Consider the following 17,558-nt stretch of genomic DNA (forward strand, 5'->3'; position numbering starts at 1 on the left):
AGGAACAAAATAGCACAAACAATTTTGAAGAAGAAAAAAACTAGAGGACTTATATTGCTTGATATCAAGCTAATTACAAAATATAGTGATCAAGATGATATTGGCAAAGAATAGAATACAATCATTGAATAGGTCAATTTACTTCAAAGCCAAAAATAGAAGTTGGCATAGAGATGCAGCTCCAGGTGAGTAAGGAGAGACATGGGAGGGGTGGGGAGAGGAAGGAGGGGGAGAGACAGGTGGAGGATGAGGAGGCGTGTGCAGCACTGTAAAACATAATGCCTTACTCCCTCTTTCCAGAGTATATTTGTTTCCAAGTTATGACAACGAATATTATGTAGCGTATCATTCCTGTGATTTGCTGGCTTGGAAATACCTAGTTGACAACAAACACTCCATGGCTTTTAATAAAGTCTATGTGTCAGTGATTCCCAAATCTATATCTTTGGTTCTAACCTCTCCCTGGAATTCCAGATTCCTATATCCAATTATATACTAGACCACATCATGTTATTGTCTAATATTTACCTCAGGTTTAGTATGTTGAAAAGGGAAATAATGATAATTTTATTTTATTTTTCTTTCTCATTGCAGTTTTTGTTTTTATTTATTCTTATTTTTATTTATACACATTTTTGGGGTACAGAGTTGACTATCAATATTTGTGTACAGTATGTGATGATCAAATCAATGTTATTAGCATGTTCATCATTACAAATTGTAATTATTCTTTGTGACCCTTATCCAATTACTCCCTATCTTCCCTCCCCCTGCCCCTTTCCCACCTCTAATAACTATAGGTCTGTTCTCTCCTTCTGAAAGTTCAATGTTTTGTTATGGCCTTTCTTTCTTTGTGTCTTATCTCCCACCTATGAGTGAGGACATGCAGTATTTCTCCTTCTGTGCCTGGCTTATTTCGCTTACCATAATTTCCTCCAAGCTCATCCGTGTAGCTGTGAATGGCAGAACCTAAATGTCCACCAACAGAGGACTGGATAAGGAAAATGTAGTGGTGTGTGTACACACACACACACACACACACACACACACACACACACACACACACACACAATAGAACTCTTGATTTCTTATAGTCTTATCCCCAAAATATGCCTTTCTCAGTAAATAATTCTACAGTTCCATTCAACCAAATATATGGGTGTTATCTTTATTCATTCTGTCTTCCTAACCTTTTCCCACATGTGTTTCTCTTCTCTGCTCTCAGTGTAGCAATACTACTTTATCTCTTGCATAAAGCAAGGCAGTAGTCTTCTAACTGGCTTCCTGATTCTGCTGTTCATCACCTCCTTATGATCTCTTCTATTCTGTACAACAGACTCTCACTTAAATATAAGTATCAAGTAATGTCTCACCTGTGCAAAACGATGATGAAGCCTAAGAATACAAATGCTTCCCTCCAGGCAAAATTCATATAATTTGTACCTTTTCAACCTCTGTATGCTCTTCCTCTTACCCACTCTATTACCATAACTAGTTCCACTGAGATTTCTGTTTTTCTTTTTCTAATTCTGTGAATACTCTTATCTAGTTCCTACCTTAGATCATTTGAATAAGCTATGTCCTTTACCTGGAATGTTATTTTCCTTGATCTTTGTTTGGCTGTGTCCTCACTGTGTGACCACAGCTTTCACAATTTCTTCATTTGCCCAATCATTTAAAGTAAAAGCCTATATACCTAGGCTATTTTATTTTCAACATAATGCATATTATAATCTGATATTTACATAACACCCAGTAGAATGAAAGATTCTCATAAACAGGACTCTTGTTCTTCATTGTAAAGTAGGACCTGTCATATGTAATTATTTGATATTTATTGTTAAATGCTGAATGACTAATAGGTAGGAAGAAAAAGGCACACTTTGACAGGAAAAGTGATTGAATTAGGACTGGAACTTTAGTCCTGGAATAAGTAGAAAAAAGAGTCAAACCAAGATAAAATATTAGAATAAACCCATTGAGAATAACTTGCAAAATAATCACAGGTGGAAGAGATTACACAACATCCTCATCTTTGCACTTGTAAAGGGAAGATTACTTTTCCTTTCTCTCGTATTAATATAGATAAGCTAGAGGGTATGGACATTACTTCACTACAATTGCACACTGCAGACCTATTGCTGGTCGGTGTATTTCTATCTTCCAGAACTCTAGAATTGCTAGAGTATTATTGACATTGTTCTGACCAGCATATTGGATGATTTCCCAGGTGAAGTCTGAAATATGTCTTAACATATTATCTCTAATGGAATTAAAACAAAAAAGAATTAATAAAAAAATAAAATTATGAATTTTTAAGTTAAATAACTCAATATTGAGAGGGCCTAATATTTTCACACACCAAGTAGAAAACTCAAATGTCCCAAATGTTAAATATGAGTCCTAGTCTAATATAATGTAGATAGAGGGCAAAAATAATCCAAATTAGAAATGCCTACTAGGAAATTGGGTTGAAATCATATGTGGAACTATATGCTGATATTTTGCTGAGGTCAGTTTTAACATTTCAGTGTAAAGTTCTGATATGTACATAATAGATGAACTGAAGTAGAATTCATGATTATTTTTTGCTCATTGATATTTTCTATGCAAAGGCAGATGCTAAAGGGGAAAACTTATTTATAATGTTCTTTTTTTTAGAAATTATCTTAGATTGGAATAAAATAATTACAAGTTTTTCACATATTTTGAGTAGCTGCATTGGTATAGGACCTTGATATCTGTATTTTTTTTACCACCGTACTAACTTGAGTCACCATTATTAGAATCCTGAATTGTCCTTTTGTTCAAACCTAAATAGGTGCAATAAGTACCTGCTGTCATTCTAACTGGCATTTAGATTGTCAGAATACCTTGCTTTTATTGGATCTCCTTTGCAACTGTGGTAATGAAAAATAATGCAGGAGCCTCACCATATCCGTGGGTTCTGCACCTGCTGATTCAACCGATCAAGCATCAAAAATATTAGTGGGAAAAAAGAACAATACAACAAATAAAAAATACAGTATAAAAACTACTTATATAGCATTTACATTGTATTAAGTATTATATGTAATCTGGAGATGATTTACAGTACGCAGGAGGATGTGTGTAGGTTATATGCAAATACTATGCCATTTTATATAAGAGACTTGAGCATTCCTGGATTTTGGTATTTGCAGGGGTTGAGGGGCAGTGTTGTCCTGCAATCAATTCCCCTTGGGTACTGAGGGTCCACTATATAGTTAAGTAAGCATTATTTTCTTTCCATAATGAAAGCCATACCCTGTTCAAACAATGTAGCTTTATTTATTACTGCTTATATTGCTATTATTTAATTTATTTTAAGAACTGCTGATAAACCAATATTAAAGCAATAGAAAAACAAAAGCTTTAGGATAAGCATTATTCTAACTAAGCTATAACTCAAAATTATAATTCAGTTTTTATAAACTAATTTTTTTTTCTTTCTAGGACAAAAAGGGTTGTGTTACATTATGACTGTACGTGTAAATCACATTAAATATGTGGTTTAGATTTATGTTCTAACGAATAACTTGTGATAGAAGACAAACAATTCAAAAGTTGTTTAGCTTCAGTTGCAAAAGTGTAGAGAAAGACAAATAATTCTCAAGTATATTTAAATATGTATAATATTTTATCCAGGACTGTATTTGAGGATATGGTAGTACCATTAGTCATAATGAGAGGTAGTATAAAATACTCTCTTTGATGTTTTTTGACTATCATTTTTCTATTCCCATTCTGCTGCATCCTCCTATAAAGATAATTAAATATAATTTCCCCTCTTATATAAAAGGTAAAAGTATTTGTTTAAAAATAAAGAAATAAGATAATGTATCAGCTTTCATATAATACTGATAAATTATATGTATATGAAAATCACCACAAATATTATGTTTACATATACCTTTAAACCAAGATTCAGATATAGTTTAAAAATATCATATGATTTCATAATTATTTTTTCTTTAAACTAAGAAAACTTAAAATAACGTTATTCTCAAACATACTCTAATGCAATAACCATTCATTAAGAGTAACTGAGCAAACTAAATATTTAGTAAGTTTTTGAATTTTTTGTTAATAAAAATTGCAGTACACAGTAGTTTAGATAAATAGAGTTCATGTTTTAAGGTACAACTATTGATGATATAGCTCACATTTTAAATTTGCAAAGCATTAAAAATAAGAATAACTGCCTTATAGAATAAAACAATCACCTAAGATCCATGACATGAATATCATCCAACTACCCTTCTTTCTTAGAATCAAAAGATCAGCCTTGTTTTAGATCACATGCAGCATTTAAATGTGTGGTATTTAAATGTGGGACTGACATGTACATTTAACAAATCTGAATAGATTTAGTAAGGATCTCAACCCCAATCTCAATTAGTGGTACGTAAAATAACAACCCTGGGGTATTAGAAGAATCCGCTTACATTTGGCCCCAGACTTAAAAGGTCCTTGTCATTTCCTAATAAATGCACATAACATGAAGAAAAATAAATAAATAAACTCCTACATATTTCTTTCTTCTTTCCTGAGATAGGCCAGCCCAATGCCTAAACTATTGCCTGAACTACTGTTGCTGAAAGTGAAAACCCTGTACCATACTTCTCTATTTCAAATTTCCAGTCTGCCAATTAATAGCCATTTCACTTTTGGTAACTTACTTAATTTCTCTGCATCTTAGCTTTCCTATTCATAAAAGAGACAGCAACGTATCTTGTTATAAACATTGAATGAGTTAATATGTGTAAAGCACTTAGCACAGTGCCCGGCATATACCAAGCACTATTTAAATGTGATTACTATTATTGTTCTCTGCACCATTTCCAGCTGTATGCTGTAACAGAGTTTCTTGGTGTGTGTAATTGCTATGTTTCTCACCTGCATAGCTCTCCACTCCTAAATATTTGGCTTTGATAGCTCTATATGAGTATTTAACCAAAACTCTGCATATTTCTTATTAAACTGTAAAATCTTTGAGGACAGAGGTCAGGCCTTCTTTATTTTTATCCTCTCTGTTGGAAATGATAAGCTTTTTATAATTTTGGGGAAAAATAATATACATATGAAGTAGTAGATCTTAATTAGAACAAACATGGTTTTTAATGACAAGAACTGACTAACTTAATGGAGTGTATGTAAATCTCTAATCCAAACTTTCTGGAATTTGAGGTATCTATAAAAACTAATAGTTCTTGAATATATATTGTTCAAAAGGTAGAAAGATGGAAATATAGTAAAATATAGATTATATATGTGTAGGTTATTATACATGCATAAACCTCAAAAAGTTTGTGGAAAAATAGAATTAAAAAATAATACTAATATTTTCTTAAATTTTTTGAATTACCCTCATATTCTCCACCTTTATTTGTTGAGAGCAACTAAAAGCAATGACCCCCCAGAAACAATGAGCACATCTACTGCCCAGATCATAGTTTCTAAACACCATTCTTCAATAAAAGGAACAGGTATTCTGGAAAAATGGTTGATTCTGGGATCTGATTTCTAGAGTAGAGAAAATTCTAGATGAACCTGGAATTTCTTCTGTTGTCAGAAAGTAAAAATATGTTTTTTTTTTTTTAAAGATTAAGTAGTACCAAAAGAACACAAGAGCCAACCTAATGGACAAAACTAGAAAAATTGGACACAAAATAATATTATTGAATTATAGACCACAGTATAAAACATTAGCGAGTTCATACTGATAAAAATAAAAAAATAATAAATAAGTAAATAGGTGAGAAAGGAGAGCTTTTTCATTAGTAGAATTTCAACTAATAAATGTATCATAAAAATTGGAAATTGAAAATCATCATCATTAGGCAAACATCACAGTAATAATTGTTGAAATGAAGATCCAATTGTTGATGCTAAAATTAGTGGGCAAAAGTTTGGGCAGAAATATTTACATAGTTTAAAAGGTTTTTTTCCCCCCCTAAATAATTATTAACTAGAAAGAGAAAACCAACAACTTCTCAGTGGAGAAAGCTGGCAGCAATCATATTAACCAAAAAATTAATGATGTTAAAACATCACCAGTAATAAAACAAATCAGCATCATAACCTTGTATTATAATGCATTAAAGAGGACACAATATCATTTCTGTGCTATTCTTGCCAAAACTTCATAAACTCAGTCCAATCATGAAAAAACATCAGTCAAACCCATACTGAAAAAATTCTACACAATGAAAGAAAAATATTCTTCACAAGGGTCAAGGTCATAAAAAAGAAAGAAAGCAAATTATACTACAAAGCTATCATAGCCAAAACAGCATGGTACTGGCATAAAAACAGACACATGGACCAACAGAACAGAATAGAGAACCCAGTAACCAACCAGGTGTTTACAGCCAACTGATCTTTGACGAAGATTCCAAGAACATACATTGGCGAAAAGACAACCTCATTAGTAAAATGGTGCTGGGAAAACTGTATATCGCTGTACAGAGGAATGAAATTAGACTCATACCTCTCACCATGTAATAAAATCAACTCAAAATGTATTAAAGACTTAAGTATAAGACCTGAAATTATAAAACTCCTAGAAAACACATAGGGGAAACATTTCAGGACACAGGACTAAGCAAAGACTTTATGAATAAGACCTCAAAAGCAAAGGCAACAAAGACAAAATGAACAAGTGGGATTATCAACTAAAAAGCTCTTGCACAGCAGAGGAAACAAACAGAGTGAAAAGACAACCTACTGAATGGAGGAAAATATTTGCAAACCATACCTCCAACAAAGCATTAATATCCAGAATATATGAAGAACTCAAACAACTTCACATTAAAAAAAAGCAAATAATCCAACTGAAAAATGGGCAGGGGAGCTACATAGACATGTTTCAAAGGAAAACATACAAATCCCTAACAGGTACATGAAAAAAATGCTCAACATCACTAATCATCAGGGAAATGCAAATCAAAATCACATTGAGATATCATTTCACACTAGCTAGACTGGTTATTATAAAAAAAGACTGAGAACGACAAATGACAATGAGGATGTGGAGAAAAGGGAATTCCTCTACATTGTTGGTGGGACTATGAATTAGCACAGCCATTATGGAAAACTGTATGGAGGTTTCTCAAACAACTGTAGATAGAACTATGATATCACCCAGCAATCCCACTTCTCAGTATATACCCAAAGTAATGGGTATCATCATATCAAAAAGATACCTGCACTTCTATGTTCATCACAGCTCTATTTACAGTAGCCAAACTATGGAACCAATCTATATGTCCATCAATGGATGTCCAGATAAGGAAAATGTGGTACATATACACAATGAGATACTACATGTCCATAATAAAGAATGAAATTCTGCCATGCTTAGCAACATAGGCGAGATTAGAGAAAATTATGTTAAGCGAAATAAGCCAGGCACAGAAAGATAAATACTGTATGCCCTCACTAATAAGTGGGATCTACAAAACAAAGAAAATGTTGAACTTTCAGAAGGAAAGAACAGACCTATAGTTTCTAGAGGTGAGAACGGGGGAGTGAGAGGGGAAATAGAGAGTAATTGGGTAAGGGACACAAAATATAATTATAATTTGTTATGATGAACATTAATAATATTTATTTGATCATCACATACTGCATGCAAATATTGATAGCCAACTCAGTACCCCATAAATATGTATAAATAAAAATAATAAAAATAAAAAAGAAAGAAAAATAATGGAACTGTTAGGGACTGCAGAGACTATGGAAAAAATAACAACTAAATGCAATGAGGGATCCTGGATAGAATCCTGAAAAAGAAAAAGGACATTAGTGGGACAATCTGGTGAAATCTGAATAAATTCTAAAGTTTGTTATTAGTATTGCACCAGTGTTAATGTCCAACTTCTGATCTTTGTACCATGATTTTGTAAGATGTTAATAGGAGGGAGAACTGTACAGAAAATATCTATACTATTTTTTATAGATTTTTGTATGTCTAAAACATGGCCCAAAATAAAAATTAAAAAATTTGCTCTTTTTTTTTGAATGTGACAATTAATTATAGAATCGTTAAGGAGTGTTACATTTTATATCATATCCAGGATAAGCTAGAAAATATCCTTCACAAATGACCTCAAATTCTTAGCGGCTTAATACAACCAAAGTTGAATGCTCACTCCAGTCTTCTGCAAGCCTTGTTAATTCTCTAAGTCTTCAAGGGGTAATGCACATACCTAGGCTTGTGGAGGCTCTACCATTCTGTGCGATATGTGACATCTTTTGTCAACATGGCATGGGGCTATGAATGTTAATTGTGTTTAAAATTGAAAACTAAATTCTTCACTTTTAAAGTGATATTCATAATATTCCATTGATCACATAGCCATATCTAACATCAAAAAACCAGTGATAGATAGTTTTATGTGTCCTTTCATGAATTAGAAAGTAAGAGAAACAATATATCTGAGAATTTGTATCTCAGGTTCAAATTACTCATGTGTTAGCATTTTCTGTTCTTTAAGGAAGAACACCTCCTGCTGTGGAAAAAGCATTATCTTGGAATGAGAGAAATTCTAACTTGTCTAGGTAACAGCTACGACATTGAGCAAGCTGTGTAACATCTCCTAGCTATGTCTACTCCTTTGTCAAATGATGGTGATGCTCTCTCCCTTGCAATGCTCTTATAGGGATTAAACATATTAACTGAGTTAAGGAATACAAATGTACTGGTTTGGCTCCTCACACATTTTATAAACACATTTGTAATAAATTGGGGAAGCATTGCGAGTATAGACACACAGATGCACCAAGATTAGGAACTGATTCATAGTAAGCTCTTCAATCAATAGTCCCTGATCTGTGAAAAGAGCCATGTGATGCTTATATCCTGATATCCCCTTTTCCTGTGTGTGTGCTTGAATGTGTGTGTGCTTGCGTGTGTTTTGGGAGGTGATAATAGGAGTAACATGTACAAGGGGGTTTCAAATCATTCATTGAAAGATTCATATTATCATTTAATTTTATTTTTCTGTGAACTTTTTGAGGTATTCTCCTATGATTTCTGAACTGACTTAACTGGCTATAGGGAAAAAATCTGAGTGCCATCACATATATGAAAGCCCAGATTCTTCCATGATATTGCTGAAAAAATAAAGATGATAAAACTCCACAGAGTAGATGGTAGAGAGTTTACAAAGGATGGAGCAGTGTATCCTGTTCATCCCATCATTTTTGCCCCATCTATATAGAGCTTTTTTCTTAAATGTTTGAAAAAGGAAGATATCATGGAACTAGGAAATAATCAGAGGAGCTTCATTTGTAAAATCTTTAGAAAGCTTATTTGAATTAGTTCTAGACCAAGATATTTCTCATTCCCATCATGTTTCTTAAGCCATGGGGCATTCAACTTTTTTGACACTTTGTCAAATAAAAAATTCTGTCTTAATTTATATTACTCCGAGACCTTATGATCTATAATTTGGGTGTGGTAAGGCATTAATTTTTATATCCAAGGTATGAGCTCATTGATTTCCTGGGTATGCAACACAATTAAGAGGTTCCTGGTTGCACAGAAAATTCTGTGGTACACAATCTACAAAGTTCAAATGAATGGTGTGCCTTTTGAAGACATGTGCATATAAGAAAGCAAATATGGTTATTTCGTCACTACATTTATTTATTTATTCAACAATCAGTTTTTGAGCATCTATTATGTGCCAGGCCAGGCACTATGATGTACACTTCAGATACATCTGAAAACAACAACAAAAACAAGCTCCCTGTCTTCTTGGAAGGAAGGATAAGTACATAAGCAGATGCACAAATAAGATCATTTGAGAGTGATGAATTTTATGAAAAATATCAGAAAGGGCAATTGGATAGGAAGCGAAGAACGGGAAAGTTACCTTTAATAGGGTTAGGTCAGGCTTCTTTGAAGAAATGATATTTGAACTGAGAACTAGTTTACAAGATGGGTCAAGTCATGTGACGATCTGAGGAAGAGTGCTCCAGGCAGAGGGAATACTCAGTCTTGCTGGTGGAATAAAATTAACCTTATCTGGATGAAGCCCTTTGGTTACTGTAGCTGGAAAAAAATAAAGGAAGAGAATCTTAGCCAGAAATGAAATCAGAGCAGTAGGAGGAGCCATATTTTGAAAAGTCTCCTGAGGTGTGATAAGGTGTTTAGGTTTCTTTCCAATTATAAGAAAACCTTAATTCTCCTGAACCTCCTAAATAATAAATACATACAACATTAGTTAATTAAAACATAAATAACATGGAACAAAATTGCTTTTTAGAAATACTTTTTTCACAGTCACTAACTTTGACATTATTAATGGCCAATAAACTGTGGTTCCTTCACATTTTTAAATTCACCATGTATTCTGGCAATTATTTTTCCACTTTGCTAAACTTAGCACTACATGCCTCACTGTTTCTTTTATACATTAATAAAATAAAGCATCTAAACATCTTTTCATCTTGGATTCTTGGCTCCAGTATTATTTACTATTGGATAGTGCTGACTGAAAAGAGAATGGCCTGAACATCTATCTTAGTAGCCAACAGTATTCATAACAGCACACTCATAAGCTGGTTAGTGTATTCCAGTACTTTATTCTAAAAATCCTGGCTACCTCCCTAAGTGGGGCCATGTGGGTTTAGTAAAAGTTACTGGCATTGGATGCTAAATTACTAGGTCATTGTTTTACTAATTTAATTAACACTTATTATGATCCAAACATATCTGTTACAATATGCCCTTTAGAGTGTCATAATTTAGAAGTAAATGCCATGTAATAATTTGCATAATAAGGGTATTACAAATTTATGCAAAAAGTATGTGGCAAATTGCATATTAAAGATGCCTACAAAGTATTATGAGATCATAGAATACTTAATATTTTCAGTATTGAAAGAAGAATCAGAGCGTCTGTACCTACCTCAAGACTCAGAAAAGTCACATATGCAGTGAAGTTAGTCTTAATTCTCAGCATTACCTTGATGCATTAGGGCATAAATAAAACACCACTTATTATATTATTGCTTTGCCATATGTGTTTGTTCTTTTTGTAATATTATGCTATTAAAATTTTGGGGGGTCATTTAATTTTTTTCTTTAGTTTAAGTGTTTATTCCATGTATTGTGCTTTTATATATTTTACCTATCTGGGTTTTTTTTTTGATTCCACATGTAATGAACATATATTTGTGTGTGTATTTGCATGTCTTTTCAAACAATCTTTTTCTTCAAGTTGTCATATATCACTTGAGTGTGAAAACAAAATTTACATCTTCTGTAAGCAATATAATTTTGAGAATTTAAGGGCCATGCAAGAGCTTTCTCTTTCTTATTCTGCCATTTTCTAGTTATGCCGAAGAAGAAAAAAAAAAAAAAAAAAAAAAAGCAAAACACAAAAAATGAAAAAACAAATGAAGAAATCAGAAAACTATTTCACAGAATTTTCTCTACCATCACTTGAGACTCTCAGAAACACCTTAATCCATAATGACTAATCTTGATTTTGAAACACCTTTAAGAATAAGAAAGAAATAGATTGTTATTCTTATTCCTCTCATTATTGACTTCTGTTTTCATAAAAACTTATATACTTATTACCCTTTTTTTTCATCCCTTTCCCCTTCCAATTTGTAGGCTAACTATCCTGATTTGACACTACTATTGTACACGACTATTGACAGTCCACTTTGTACCCCACAAATATGTATAATCAATTATGCTTCAATAAAAAATAAATTAAAAATAAATAAATAAAATAAAATGTAAAAGACAAACTAAAAAATAAATAAACTATATTTTATGGAAAACATAAATAAGTACAGTCCATGGAAAATAGTTTTCATTAAAGGAAAGTTTAAAATTTTTGGTTGGTTTCAATATATATGATGTAATATATAACCTTATATTAACTAACAATGAACATTTCTAAGTCAGGCCATGATGTTAACAACTTTATAATGTGGTATAATTTTTCTTAAACATTCTCTAGTGTAATCTGGAGTAAACTCTCATACAACCATCAAACTAACAGCGTGCTAAAGATGAGTGTTCCAAATCCTGGACTATTTTAAACTTTCTTTTTCATATGTTTGAGGTGTTCTTTCATTGTTTCCATTGGGACAGAGGCAGTTTCTTTTTCGTTTACAACCATGACCTCAGTGCCTAGCTCATATCCTGTTACCAACTAGGTATTAAATAAATGTTATTCACTAATGAACACATTGGGTATTTATAAATTATATGAAATTTAGAATACTGTTCTAATCCCAAGCGCTTAATAAGGTTTGGAATTGTATGATAATCAATCTATAGCTAGTCTATTTCTGTTATCTTCTATAATTTAACATTAAGAAACATGAAAACAAGTGAGAAGTACATAATTTTGAGTTACTGTTCTACATTCTGAAATCTTCAAGAAACTTAAATTTCTATGTTCCTTAAAAATAAGTCTATTTTCTGTTTAGTGAGTAATTAGTCAAGGAAAAACAATAATAGGGCATCTGGACATTTCTCAAGGAGAGAGGTTCTCTTTTAAACTTATTTGCTTCAGTTTGAAGATTTCAAATGCTCTGGCTCTTGTAGTCATTTTGCATTATACTATAGAGTATTTCCCTAGATTATTTCACATAGACTTGTACAAAAAGAACATTTATTTAAAAAGAAAAGGGTGACTAATAGGACATAGAACAAATATTGTAAAGGGTCATATTTCAAACTTAATCTGATTAAAACTACATGGAAAAAATATATACATATTTATATATATGTTCATATACTCCCTAAGCCCCAAACAGACTTTGAAAATAAGAAATAAAAAATCAAGAAATGTAGAAAATCAAGATAAACCTTATGAATGTGCAGAAATACACACTGCGAAAAATAAACTTTTATTCAAGTGAAGATTGAAGATAAAATGTCTATTGTTTTCCTATGCAGAAGCAGTTGAAATTTTAAGAACAGTTAATTAAATATAATTTTTTCTCATGAGCACATTCTAAATTTTATACTCCAAAGGAAGAATAAAATTGAGTTGAGTGTGGAGAAATTTGTGAAGTAACAGCAATTATATTGTAGCAATTATAATGTGTAAAACTATATAATATCTCATATATCATATGACTATATATATGTAAATATCATTAATAGCATAACTAAAAGTTGTACGCCATGGCCTAGTAACTCTTTTAAAATTAAGTACAATGTTATACCACAGGGTTTAAAAACAAAGATCTTTGTTATTTAAATATAGAGTTTGAAAGCTCAAAATAAAACATTTTGCATATTTCATATCTTGTGCATATTCAAGTTCTCTGAAATACCACTTAGCTACTAGAAATATACCAAATAAATGTATTTATATTAATATCAACATAACACATAAAAAATTTCTTTTCCAAAATTTTAAGTTGTAGATATGATTTGGCTGAATATCATCTCTTTAACCCAGATTTTGTTGAAAACAAAGTATCTTTTACCACAATAATAAAACATATGTGGATGGAAATTATGTTTCAAGCACAAAATGCTAGTATATTTGACTGTATTTCTTAAATTTTCCTTTTGCCAGTGCTTTAAAATAGTAACATTAAATTTAATTCCATAATTTGATAGGTATTTTAAAATTAATACATGCTCCCTTAGCAATTTAAAAGACTTAGAAACTTCTGATGGGAAATCTCTTGATTGTTCTATTTCCAACCCACCCACCCCTATCTCCACATCTGCCTTTCTAATAGAGTCACTCTTAAACCGGTTAATATACTTCCATAGATTTCTTTGTTTATATGAGCACCTATGAACATTTATGCACACAAATATTTAATTGATGTCATATGCCTGTCTTCAAGCAATAATATGTTATACTTAATTAGAGATAAATACCTATTGCCATGGCAATAGTTATAATGAAAATCTGTCTTTAATTCAAAGAACATAATTTCCCATTTGCATTCCCAATAAGTCCTGTTAAACAGCCAGTAAGAATGCTCACACTTGATTACTTCTAAATAAATGACTGCTTCTGTTAGAGAACATAACAAATAATATATTAAAATAAAAAGTATGTCAGAGCATGCAGGAAAGTTTTGGGCCAAAGCTTAAAATCACAAAAGCAAAAAATAGAAAAATTAAAGCTTAGCTACCAAGGTTTTCAACATTGCACGTATTATGAAATAAAATTTCATCTTCAGGAAATTGAATGGTTACTAACTGCATGTGCAGTTCTTCCAAATTTGAAACAACTACATAAAGAAGAGTCAGCACTATTTTAGTAAGGTCCATGATTTGTGATTTAGTTAAATTTTTATGCAATAAAAGTTTATAATAGGAAAATCTAACTAAATAATTTAATTTTGCAATAAATAAATTTTCAAAAACTGCTTAGGGTATATACTTTTATACATAGATATTTAACAAAAAATAATAATTTTATTAAGAAATGTCACAACCCCCCCCACCCCATGAACATCTTTGTAATAATACAAATAATTAGGGATAAAAATATATGTATTTTCCTATTCTGTAACTCTAAACTGACTAAAGAAATAACAGTGAAACCTCTGACCCTCAAATAGACTTCATAGTTTTATAAATCTTAGGAAGTTTTCTTATAGAAAGAAAGCACACATGGAAATTACAAAAGCAAAACAAGCAAACAAAAACAGTGCACAAATAAATAACTTCAATGAATATGTATTTATTTAACATGTACTGTTTTCCATGTATTGTGAAATACATATGATAATGTGGGGGAGAAGGAGAAGAGTTAATTTTTAATCTCAGGAAGCTTATAATGTTAGGTTTAGGAGATGTGGATGGAAATGAACTAAGTATTCAAGGCCTTGAAAGCTATAATGATTCTGACAACTCTCAATCTAATTCAAAGCCATTGTTCATATCACACACCAATGTGGATGTTATGTGCATTTTTTTATGTAGTCTTTGTAGATCTCTTTTTTGTCAGTCAATCATTTTAAGAAAGAGGTCGTGTCTGAAGAACATGATACAACAGACTTCTGATTGCTACAGAAATTGCACCAAAAACACAGTTGACAGAAATTTGCCTTTATTTTCAAATTCTTTCTATTCAACATCTTTCCTCCCCAGGCAATTTGTCTTTTTCTTTCTAATAAACTCATTTTTAACAAGATGTGATAGATGACATATGCTACTCATCCCAGGAACATTTCTATTTTAATAAGGAGAAAAAACTTAATAGTAAGTGATTGTTCAAAACAGCTTAAGTTTCAGAGCAAGAAGAATTCCTCAGTTTCTTATTGCTCCCATTTCTGCAAGTTTCTATACAATAACCTCTCTCAACCAAATTTTGAAGTAACCCAACTGAGTTATGCTTATCAAAGAAGCCTAACTAATTCATGAATAAATGTATAATGCTGGATTTCAAGCTGTGATGCAGTGAAAAGTAAATTTAGAGGAAAGCATTTTCATAGAATCCCTCACATCAAGCTTCTGAAATCCTGTATACCCTACCAACTGATGGTGTGAGTACATCTTGCTTTCTTGCAAGAACAGGTCATAAAAAAGGCCATTCTGGTCTAACCAATGAACTTAAACCAGTTTGGGCCGGCCCCGTGGCGCACTCGGGAGAGTGCGGCGCTGGGAGCGTAGCAGCGCTCCCGCCGCGGGTTCGGATCCTATATAGGGATGGCCGGTGCACTCACTGGCTGAGCGTGGTGCGGCCGGTCACAATAAAGACAAAAAAAAAAAACAAAAAAAAACTAGTTTGATAGAGCCTAATCAGAGTTCAAATATATTAGAAAAGTATTTAAAGCAAAATGGAAAAAAAAAATTGACAACATGCCTCCAATAGTGAATTTGTCCCGCAGATTGAAGTAGTTTACATCCTTTTCCTGTTAGTATGAGATAATAATTATACTGGTGATATGGACAAGCCCAGAAAAACTTAAACCTACACCTGAACTTCCCCTTTTTGTTTTGCACCTGCATTTTTGCTTTTTGTTTTGCTTTTGTAATCCTGACCACCTTTTGTATTAGCTTAGCCCTCGTTGCATGGATTCCAGAAAAACACCTAAAACTCTGGAAGAATGAAACCTATATAACCCTTTGCAAGCCTGGAGTTGGGGCTCAGATTCTGGAGTGTGAACTCCTTTGGGCCTGCAGGTGTAATAAATCTTTGAGTTCTCAAACCCTCCAAGTGACACTTGGTTTCTCGGCAGTCTGTTATCAGCACCGCACTCTACCGAGTGAGCCACGGGCCGGCCCCTCGGCAGTCTGTTATGTAACATTTCTGGTTCCCTGACTGGCAAGCCAACCGTACTGACTCCTTGAGCCATGAGCACAAGAGAAGGCCACCCTTGGAGCAGAAGAGCCTAGGCCTTTGAACGGGGTGGTGACACTCGAACGCTTTCTTGGGTCCTCCTTCCCTGGGACTCTGGGGTGACCATCCTTGGATGGACTCAGTTGAGGGGTGGACTAACTCACACCCCAAAACATCAGGATCAGGTAAAGTCCTGGGATTCAGACTGAGTTCAGTTCAGGCCTGCATCTGGGCAGAAGGGGAGCTTGATCACCTCCCATGGTCACCTTACAGGAGACCACCAGTTCAGTCAGGACCTCCCAAAGCGGGGAGGATTGTTTTAAACTCTGTCTATGTGAGTGAATGAATCTTTGTGGTGCCAAGGTGACTATGCTGCAGCACCTGAATGGGTTCTAACCTGCAGTTCCGTGGTCACGTGATACAACACAACAGTGATTGCAGTCCCTCTGGACTGCAACCAGGCCCAGGATTTATACAGTACACCTTAGCCAAAATGGACCTGACAGTCCCACAAGGGTTGTGGCCAAGCAGACATCTGAATAGCTCTTCCTCTCTGAGGAGGGTCACCCCACCTTTGTTTGTCCATGTCACCACTGCAGGGAGGATGACATGGGAGGCCAGTGGTGGGGACACCTTGCTACCCCAGGTGACATGGTGGTTGCTTTTATGAGGCTCTGGGTGAAGCAGACCTCGGCACCCAATCCCCTATTTGGTTTGCCCCTTCTACCCCCAATCCACACCAGAGACCTCAAGTCCCTGCAGGGCCTGGCCACTTGGGTCTGTCTCTCTCCCCTCCTTGAAAGGTCCCAGTGGGAGCTCTTTGCCTTCAAGGAGTGGTGACATCAATGCTACTTGGGCTCACAGGCATTCTTGTTGCCCTGGGAAGGACCACTTCTAAACCTACTATCTTAGAATGCATGCTCAAGAACTTCAGAAAGGGATATTTGGGGGATTATGAAGTGAAGATGACTTCTGGAATACTCCAAACCCTTTGTGAAGTTGAATGGCCCACCTTCAATGTGGGCTGGCCGTCGGAGGGAACCCTCTCCCTATCGACCATCAGGGCTGTATACAAGATAGTGACAGGGGACCCTGGACACCCAGATCAATTTCCTTACATCAACTTCTGGCTGCAAATTGCCCAAACTATGCCCCCATGGGTCTGATTCTGCATTCATGAGGGACAGTGCAATGTCTCAGCAGCACACATGCTTTGTGACCAGTGGCCTATGAAGCCTATGG

Source organism: Cynocephalus volans, chromosome 3, assembly GCF_027409185.1.
Source record: "Cynocephalus volans isolate mCynVol1 chromosome 3, mCynVol1.pri, whole genome shotgun sequence".
Lineage (NCBI taxonomy): Eukaryota > Metazoa > Chordata > Mammalia > Dermoptera > Cynocephalidae > Cynocephalus > Cynocephalus volans.